General features: G+C 32.2%; 1 non-coding gene across 1 annotated transcript; it reads left to right on the top strand.

Moving 5' to 3' along the window:
- Nucleotides 1-9,781: 9,781 nt before the first annotated feature.
- On the top strand, nucleotides 9,782-9,886 carry LOC112864858 (U6 spliceosomal RNA). Its single transcript, XR_003224016.2, has one exon. It is a non-coding gene; the product is annotated as a U6 spliceosomal RNA (small nuclear RNA).
- The last annotated feature ends 240 nt before the right edge of the window (nucleotides 9,887-10,126 follow it).

The raw sequence follows: 10,126 nt of genomic DNA, 5'->3' as shown, positions 1-10,126 counted from the left end.
GTTCACTTATAAATGCATGATATAAATGCATGCACATGAGAAATACTAATGCATGCTATAAGAACAGTTGAAAATTTAATCTGTGTTACATCTAACATGCTGGTAGATAGGACAACATTTCACACAGATAGTTGCTGTTATTTTTTGTTTGTCAACTCTTATTTACATGCTAATTTTCTTTTATTCAGCTAAATTTATTACAGTAACTGTCAGTGTAAAATTTGATGAATTTTGGCAAATTTAAACAAGTCTGTAAGCAAAAATACAATCAAGATATAGAACATGCTCCTTCCTCAGAAAGTTTAATCATGTTCCCTTCAAGTTACCATCTTCCAGAGACTAATATTGTTTTCATTTCCATCAGATTTTGCTTATCCATCAGCTTCATATAAATAGAATTATGCAGCATATATTGTTTATATATGCTTTTACACTCAACACAATGCTTTTGAAAAATCAATGTTTTTGTGAGAAGCAGACTTATTCCATTGTATAATATACAATATTTTTACCCACTCACCTTTTGAGAATGTTCTTTTTAATTTCTAATTGGCTAAGGTTTTTTTCTATGATTATGAATAGGTATTGAATTTTAAAGTGATTTTACTGCATCTGTCTATTGAAATAAAAGTTTTTCTCTGTCTAAAATAGTGATTTTCATTGTTTGACTGAATTTTGAATAATGAATAAATTCTGCATTCCTAGTACAATCCATACCTGGTCATGTACTATACTATTTATTTATTTTTATTTTTATTTGTGAGAGAGCGAGCATGAGTAAGGGAGAAGGGTAGAGGGAGAGAAAGAGAATCTCAAGCAGGCTCTGTGCTCAGTACAGAGCCTGACTTGGGTTCGATCCCATGACCTTGGGATCATGAGCTGAGCTAAAATCTAGAGTTGATGCTCAACTGACTGAGCCACCCAGACACTCCATACTATATTTTTTTATAGTCCTGAATTTTAGCAAATATATATTAAGAAATAATAGTTACTCTACAAAAACGGTTCCAGAAATTAGAAAGGGATGGAATAGTCCTTAACTCATTTATATAAGGACAACATTATCCTAATACTAAAACAAGATGGTCATTACAACAAAAGAAACTATAGACTAATATCCTTCATGAACATAGACAAAAAAGTCCTTACTTTGACTTTATAGTATAACAAGTCAATAATATCCAAGATGCAAAATTCGTCATGACCAAGTACCATTTTTCCCAGGAATGCAAGGTTGGCTTATTGTATGATAGGCTGAATTTCCCACCAAAAATAAGTTTCCGAATCCATAGAATCTGTGAATATGTTTACTTATATGGTCAAAGAAATTTTGCAGATGTGATTAAGTGAGGCATCATGAGATGGGAAGATTATACTGAATTATCCACGTGTCCCCTAAATTTAAAAACAAGTATCCTTATAAGAAAGAAGTAAGGGAGATGTAACTACAGAATAAGAATGTCAGAGTATACAGCATAAGAAAGACTCAATCAGTTGCTGCTTTTAAAGATGGAGAAAAAGGCCAAGAGCCAAGTTAATAAAAGTAGTCTGTAAAAGCTGGGAGGTACAAAGAAACAATAGAGCTGCCAGGAGGAAAAAGGCCTGAATACACTTTGGTTTTAACACAGTGAGATCCAGTTCAGACTTTCAACTGCCAGGACAATAAGAAAATAAAAATGTGTTGTTTTAACACAAAATTGTGTTGTTTTAAGGTGAAGCCTGGGTCAATTTGCTAGCACAATAACAGAAAACCAGATTAAGAGACTAAGAAAAGACATATTTTTGTCTTTAGAGATGCAGAAATATTTAAGTGTATGTGCAAAAACTAAACAAAACACAAGGCAGCAAGCATTCATGTTTACCTAAATGGTTTTTTTGTTGTTGTTCCCTTGACGTCTGAAACAGTACAAGGAATTCTGCTTTTAACGTATTTATTCAGAATTCAACACTGCAATAAGGCCAAGAAAAGGAAAAAATAAAGTGCAGACTTCCAGTTACGTTTATGTCATATACAACATAGTAACTATAGTTAAGAATATTGTGTTGCATATTTGAAAGTTGCTAAGGGAGTAGCTCTTAAAAGTCCTTATCCCAAGAAAAAATATTGTAACTATGTATGATGACAGATGTTAACTAGACTATTGTGGTGATCATTTTGCAATGTATACAAATGTCAGATAATTATATTGTACACTTGAAACTAATATAATGTTGCATGTCAGTTATTCCTTGACAAAAATAAGAAAAAAGAAAAAACTGCCAAAAGGTGGGAAAATAAAAGAAATCATATATATATTTGCAATTATCATGACTGTCTATCTAGAAAACTCCTAACAGATCTATAATGATCTAGTAGCAAGGTCAATGAGTTTAGCAAGGTCTCAAGAAACAAGGTAATTAGGGAAAATTAATTGTATCTCTATATGTTATTAATGGGTAACTGGATACTGTACACTTAAAATTGGCGCTTTTTGTTCACGTAAATTATACACAAATTAAAGCTGATTTAAAGAAATCAATATTTTAAGGTGCTTGGGAGAAGTGTCTAATGTTACCTGAAGATTCACAAGTCCTATATAAGACCAAGTCTGATAATATTCGTATATGGACATCTCTAATCTATAATAGTTTGTGCATTCAAGAAATAAAAAACACTGTATTTCAGATTCTTGAGAGAAAACAGAGTGGAATGAGGAAAAAAATGAATATTTAATTAATATCTTTAGTATAAGCCAGATGTCACTGCGCCAACACTTACAGAAATTATCTGATTCCATTTAGAACAGGGAAAATTACTGGTAGCTAGTATCTACCACAGCCATTGGGGGGGAGCAGAAGGACAATGTGTACCAGAATGAGTGAAGATCACCATTGCCATTTGCTCAGTCCTCCAGATTAGACTCCGTCATTGCTCTCACTGAATTCTCTATGCTATTACAAGTAAATACTTATAAAATTTGAAAATAGTCAATAATCAGACCAGGTGATTCATCATTCAAGAATAGTTTTAAGAGTAAGAATTTTAAAATTAAGATATTTCCAACTTTATTCAAGTAAAGCAGAATCATTTTTCCAGTTTTATTGAGAAATAACCAACATATATCTTGGTGTAAGTTTAAAGCTGTACAGCGTGATGGGTTAATTTACACATATTTTTAAATGATTATCGCAATAGGTTCAGCTAACATCCATCATCTCCTAAAAATATACAATACAAAGAAAAGGAAAAAAGAAACAAAAAAAAGAAATTCTACTTATGATGGTAACTCTTAGGATTTACTCTCTTAACAACTTTACTGTATATAATTCAGCACTGTTAACTATAGTCTTCATGTTGCACATTAAATCCCCTGTACTCATTATTCTTATAGCTGGAAAGCAGAGCCACTTTTATTTTCTTTCCAGAAATGTAATGTCATAAGAAAGGGGGAAAAGTTCAAGAAATGAGATATGAATGTATGCTTTAGTTTTGTATTTTTCAGTAAATGTTCCAAAGCTAATGTTAGCCCATTCTTAATGTGGTTTCTCTCTGTTACCTTACAATTTAATTCATTATGCTTTATTTCTTATTCAGGGACACCAACCATGTTATGTGTGTGCTGGTCCTTACCATTCAGATTTTTCTTAAAGAATTCAGAAATGGGGCTTGTTGTATCTGATAACATCTGGGATTTCCATTTCAGGAAGTCCAATCACACCATTGCTAGGGGATGCCATAGATGTGGAGGACTCTGGATATATTTGCATATTTTACTTTAATATTTTATTGCCTTTTGAAGAAAATGCTAGAATTATAAAATCTAAAGAAAATATGCTATTTGTCCAACATAAATTCTGTTGTTATGTGAGTTATTTTATAACATAGATAAAGAAATTTTACTGGTAAGCAAGAAGCTACAGAAGATACGTAAATCCATAGGAAGCCATCAAGTTGATCTCCAAGTGTCATTTTATTATCGTGAAGTATTTTTCTTTCTATATCAAAGGCAAATATCAAAGCCAGTCATTTTCTGAATAGTGTTATTTAACAAATTTCTTAATCAATGAGATATGTGGATACAGGATGAAGATTTTCTTTTTGCTGACCTTTGCTGAGTACGCTTATCATGCTTTCTATGAGTCTCGTATTATTTGATATGAAGTCTAGGATTAAACTGATCCCCATTGTATGATCTGAAAAGAAAGGAAGATTTATCTTGATCATTATATTCAAGCACATTGTTATATTTGTAGACTAAATTTCATGGTAAAAGATGATCCAGAAGAAAGGAATGCCTCTATTTTTCGCATTACATATCATAAGCTTGTATCTCCACTGGGAGATCCTTCTTCATGTCTCTGGCACCTTTACAGTTCTATGCATTAACAGATATAAAAGCTAGACAGAGTGTCCCCATGTGGACAGATATATTGTTTTTAATTTTGTATTCTATTTTTATTTTGAGAGAGAGAGCACACGTGAAGCATGGAGCCCAACGCGGGGCTTGATCTCACAGCCCTGGGATCACAACCTGAGCTGAAACCAAGAGTTGCATGTCTAACCAACATAGCCACACAAGTGATGCAAACAGATTTATTTACATGTGGAGATAGTGCAGGTCAAATTATCTTTTCTTCTTCTGAAGAAGTTTTGCTTATATTCCAGGGGGAAAAAAAGAAAGGATAAAATGTTTCTCATAGTCCAAAGTGTGGACAAGTTCATCAGTGGTCCCTGGTAAGATCAAAGTTCACTAACCTGAGTATATCTCAACTGTGACACAGATCACCATGTACTCAGCATCTACCTAGGCACGTTCTGCGTTATTCCCACACTTGAAGGACAAAGGAATCGAGTGTGAACATAAAGTTCATATTCTCTTCAATGCCATGAGCAATATTCTGTCTAAATCCAATTAAACTCTATGTTTTCTTATCACTAACTATATATTAATATGTATCAATAACTGTATATTAGTAATTATATAATATTAAGTTTCTTATCACTAACTAAATATATAAACTATATATATTAATAACACACATTAATACATACAAATATGTATATCTCACACATATTTTAAAATAAAAACTATAAAGGTTAACAAAAATCCCAATAGTAACAATTTATAACAACAGTTTGAATGAGCACAACTTAAATTCTGAGACAAAGCAAGAATCATGCTGCACTGAAAGTATAATACTCCAAATCCTATACACTTAAAATTATAAAAAACAGGCATAACACAAAGATAAGAAAAATATCTAAGCAACTATCAGCTGGAGAACAAAAGGTTTAATAGTGGACCTGAAATGTATGTTTTTATTTTTTCTAGAGACAGACCAGGGTGGTGGAGGGGAGAAAAGGTCCAATAAAACTCCCTTAAAAACATGCTATTGACAGACTTCACTGTAAAAGCATTAATGGTATTTATAAATGAGCCCCTACCTAAGGAATATTTGTCATAGAATGTATCTATTTTCTTTAGAATTATTATGCTAAACAGATCTGTAATGTATAGATTTCTTTGTTAGCTCTTTGCAAAGTATTAAATAATGAAATTATTAGGTATAAAATGGAAGAAGTTTCTTAAATGAAATATTTCTTTTTTGTGAAGTATCGTTTGTTATCCTCATATATAAATGCTAGTTCACATCTTATACAAATGTGGTATGAAAGGAATGGGGAGGCTGAGTTGGCTGTTACCGACTTATTTCTATTTTGCCTTTACTTCACAAATGCTTGTGTCCTCAAAATTAATAGTAATACGTGATATTGGGTAAAATGTATGCTTCTTAGAAGTTTGATTTATCTCAGATCTAAAGCAGATTATTATTCTTCGTTTAAGAGAGAGAGAATGAGCAGAGTAGAGGGGCAGAGGGAGACAGAGAGAGAATCCTAAGCAGGCTCCATGCTTAGCACAGAGCCCAATGCAGGGCTGTATCCCATGACCCTGGGATCATAACCTGGGCCAAAATCAAGAGTCGGATGCTCAACCGACTGAGCCACCCAGGCACCCGTAAAGCAGATTATTATTTTTTAATTTAGAATATCTAAGACTAATAATTTTGAAAAAACTATGTGTAACAACTCATAACAAAAGAGATTACTTGTTAAGTGAAAGAGCTCTTTGGCCACAACATATAAGTTTCAACTCAGCACTTCCACTCAGAGATTCTATGGCCCTCAGCAATATGAGAAAAAAAAAATGCTATAGTATCTAGGGCACACTTAGAACACAGAAACCACACTAAGCATTTTAAGAGAGAGAATTTAATGTTAAGAATTGCTTTCAGGTTTTGCATAACTGAAAGAAATATTGAATATTAAACATTAAAGTAATATGTAAACAGTAACTACTAGAAGAATCATGATCAGACCTGTAGAAAAAATGGAGTGTGAATTGGAGTTGTAAGAACCTAGACATTTGGAAAAGGACCCTGTGGCTCTAAAACCCAGACCTTTAAGGATGTGTTTCTGATGTTGGCACCTTTAAAGAGTAAGAATAAGGCTGTTTCTGGGAGTAACAAACAAAGCTAGAGAGTAGAGTCACCTCTCCTTACCAGCCCGGAGTGCGGCCAAGGCAACATTGAGTAGAAGTGTAAGAAAACAGGAAGAAACATATCCCTTGCTACTCCCTCCTGCCTTCTAGTTTCTCTAAAATACTCCAAATTGGCAAAATTTCATAGATAACCAGACTTTAAAGTTTAAACCAGCTTGCATAGTCTAGCCCTTGAATCACAGGATATAGAAGGGTAAATTTGGTGTTTATATGAAATAACAGCTTAGTAATTGGCACAAATTTCTATTTCAAAATATTGTTATGATGAAGAAATGAGTTTAATGTGAAATATGTCTCACATTAAATACTTAATAATTACCCTCAATTACTAAGGTATATAGTTAAAATTTTATTTAAAAGAAAATTGAAACAGGGCAAGAAATACTAATCAAGAAAAAAAGGAAATTAGCACAATGAAATCAGTCATCCTATCTCTTCTTGACAATTGTATCTGTAGTGCTTTGGACAATATCTGGCATTCAGTCGGTGCTCAAAAAAATATGAGTTGACTAAGTTTTTGAAAATATCATACACATTAGTTATCTATTGCTATGTAACAATTTATTCTAAAATTAATGGTTTAAATTAATAAACTTTTTTCTCCCATAATATCTGTAGGAGAAGAATCAAAGAATTATTTTATCTAGATGGTTCTGGATCAAAATCTCTATCATTAGTTTGTTAGCTGGACACACAGTCACCTTGAAGTTTCTCTGTGGTGAATCCATTTCCAGACTCAAATGGCTGTTGAAAGTCTTAAAAAGATCTGCTTCAAAGTTCACTCATATGGTTGTTAGAAGGAGGCTTGGTATTTATTAAATGGTGTTAAGAATTTACATTCACATAGAAATCTGCACACAGATGTTTATAGCATCTTTTTCATAATTCCCAAATTAGGAACAGCCAAAATGTCCTTCAGTAGATAAAGAGATAATAAACTGTGGTTCATCTAGATAATGGAATATTATTCAAGTGCAAAAGGATATGAGCTATGAGACCAGGAAAAGTGATGGAAGAACCCTAAATACCTATTACAAAATGAAGATAATCAATCTGGAAAAACTACTGACTGTGATTCCAACTACATGACATACTGAAAAAGGCAAAACTGTGGAGACAGTAAAAATACTAGGAGTTGCCAGATTTGGGTTGGGGAAGTAGAGGGATAAATAATAGGTAGAGGAAAAGGTTATTTGGTGCAGTAAAAATACTCTGTATATTACCATAATGATTAATACATATCATTATATATTCATCAATCCATAGAATGTTAAAACCAAAAGGGAACCATAATATAAATTTTGGACTTTGGGTGATTATGGTCTGTCAGTTTAGGGTCATCAGCTGTAACAAATGTACAAAACTGGTGGGGGATGTTGATAACGGAGAAGGCTAGCTATTGTGAAGGCAGGAGGTATATGGGAAATCTCTTTAACTCCCCATAATTTTGCTATGAACCTAAACTTTTCTAAAAAATTATCTTAATAGGAGCACCTGGATGGCTCACTCCAGTAAGCGACTAACTCTTGATTTTGGCTCAGGTCATGAGCTCATGGTTTGTGAGATGTGTGCTGTGAGCACAAAGCCTGCTTGGAATTCTCTCTCTACCTTTCTCTCTGCCACCCTCTCTCTCAAAATAAATAAATAAACACTTAGAAATTATCTTTAAAACAGAATAAAAATTTTAAATATTTCTGAAAAAGTTTCTATATACATTATCTTACTCTAAAAATATGTATCTGGGGCACCTGGCTGGCTCAGTTGGTTAAGTGTCAGACATCAGCTCAGGTTACGATCTTACGAAGCCCCGTGTTGGGTTCTGTGCTGACAGCTCGGATCCTGGAGCCTGCTTTGGATTCTGTGTCTCCCTCTCTCTCTCTCTTTATCTCTCTCTCTCTCTCTGCCCCCCCCCCCACTCATGCTCTATCTCTACTTAAAAAATAAACATTACAAAATTAAAATTAAAAATACATATCTAAAATGATAATTTTACATGGTATATATTTATGCATTTAATTGGTTTATTATCCTTACCTGTTCTTCATGTGATACTGTTATTTTTATTCTGACAAATGTATTTTTCAAATAGTCTTATGACTTTTTAATTGTCAACTATTTAATTCAAGGTTTCGTTTTGGTTTTTGGCTAATAAAGTTGAAAATATTGACATTTTGATGCATCCTACTCTGTAGAGCATATTACTAATTTAAAAAATTGTATTCCCAAAGTTTTCTTCTAGAAATCTGAGAAAAAATTGTGCAAAATGAAACACATTTCCTTTTTCTACTGTATATATATTTGTGTAAATATGTATATGTTTATGTTTTGTGTGTGTGTAGATGTTCAGTCCATATATTTTCATAGTTACTCATTTTTGCCTTCATTCATGAAGGCATTTGTAGTGGTATCAGCAACAAAAGAAATTGTAGTAATAATCCAACATATTTTTTTAAATAAGAATAAAAAGATAGATATTGTTAAATCACACATTTTTCTTAGAAGTTTCATAAATACAAAAACAGCATTAGTTTAGGTGCAATAGATAATTTTTCTAGCTTTAAAAAATAATTGTCTGAAATGTAATGTTCTACCTGAATTTCTCTTATTAGTCCTTTCTTTTAACTAATCTTTATTAAAAAGATACTCCAAAGAAGCCTAAATAACCATTGCACTACCCTGCAATCATTAGAGAAAACATTTGAAATCTACAATATTCTTTTATAAATTAAGGTGTCTCATAAAAACACAGTAACTTGTAACTTTTGCTGCTGTTGAAAACTCAATGACATATTTAATTTAATGTTAGTTGTATACAGCCAATGTGGAGTTCTGAATTTCATTGCGAAGGGGTAAGGTGGGTAGCTAATAATCAGTTCAATTCAATTTTCCCATCTGCATAATTTATTTGCTCACTTCATTTCAAAGTTTTATATAACAATAGAGAACTGGTATAATTCATTTAATAATAAGTCCATGTTAAGATCACGTAAATATTTTACTTATATTCATTCAAATATACATGAGATATCCTGCCAGATCACTTTGCTTCAAAGTACATTTTCACAATTTCAAAGTAATTGAGTGAATGGAAGATAGACTAAAAAATGATAATTTTATAGAGAAAGCACTAATATCATTATATAAACGTATTCTGTAGTTTTAGTAAAAATTACTTTTTTTATATCTGAGTGGAAATATGGTAATTATTGCTAAAACCACACATGTCAAAATAATACATTTATGTGATCCCTTCAATACTAAATGTACTATAATGGAAGACACACAGAAGATTAACATTGCCCCTATGCAAGGATGATATACAAATTCATGAAACATTTCAAATTTTGTGCAGTTCCCAAGTAAGCCCTTTGCAGATTATCTCAATTAAAAAAAATAAAATAAAAAACAAAAACACAATGAGTCAAAGCACAATGTGAGACACTGAATAATAAAATTGTGATATTTCATTAGAAATATATTTCTGTAAACACTAGAAATACATGTGAATGAAGTTGAGTTACACCTAAAAAATAAAAAGGACTGTAAATAGAATCTATATGAGATGGAAAATAATATACAACACTTGA

This window comes from Puma concolor, chromosome E4 (genome assembly GCF_028749965.1).
Source record: "Puma concolor isolate L17-30 chromosome E4, mPumCon1.1.hap2, whole genome shotgun sequence".
NCBI classification, from domain to species: domain Eukaryota; kingdom Metazoa; phylum Chordata; class Mammalia; order Carnivora; family Felidae; genus Puma; species Puma concolor.
Note: the sequence above shows the minus strand (reverse complement) of the source record. Positions and strands in the feature narration are given on the sequence as shown.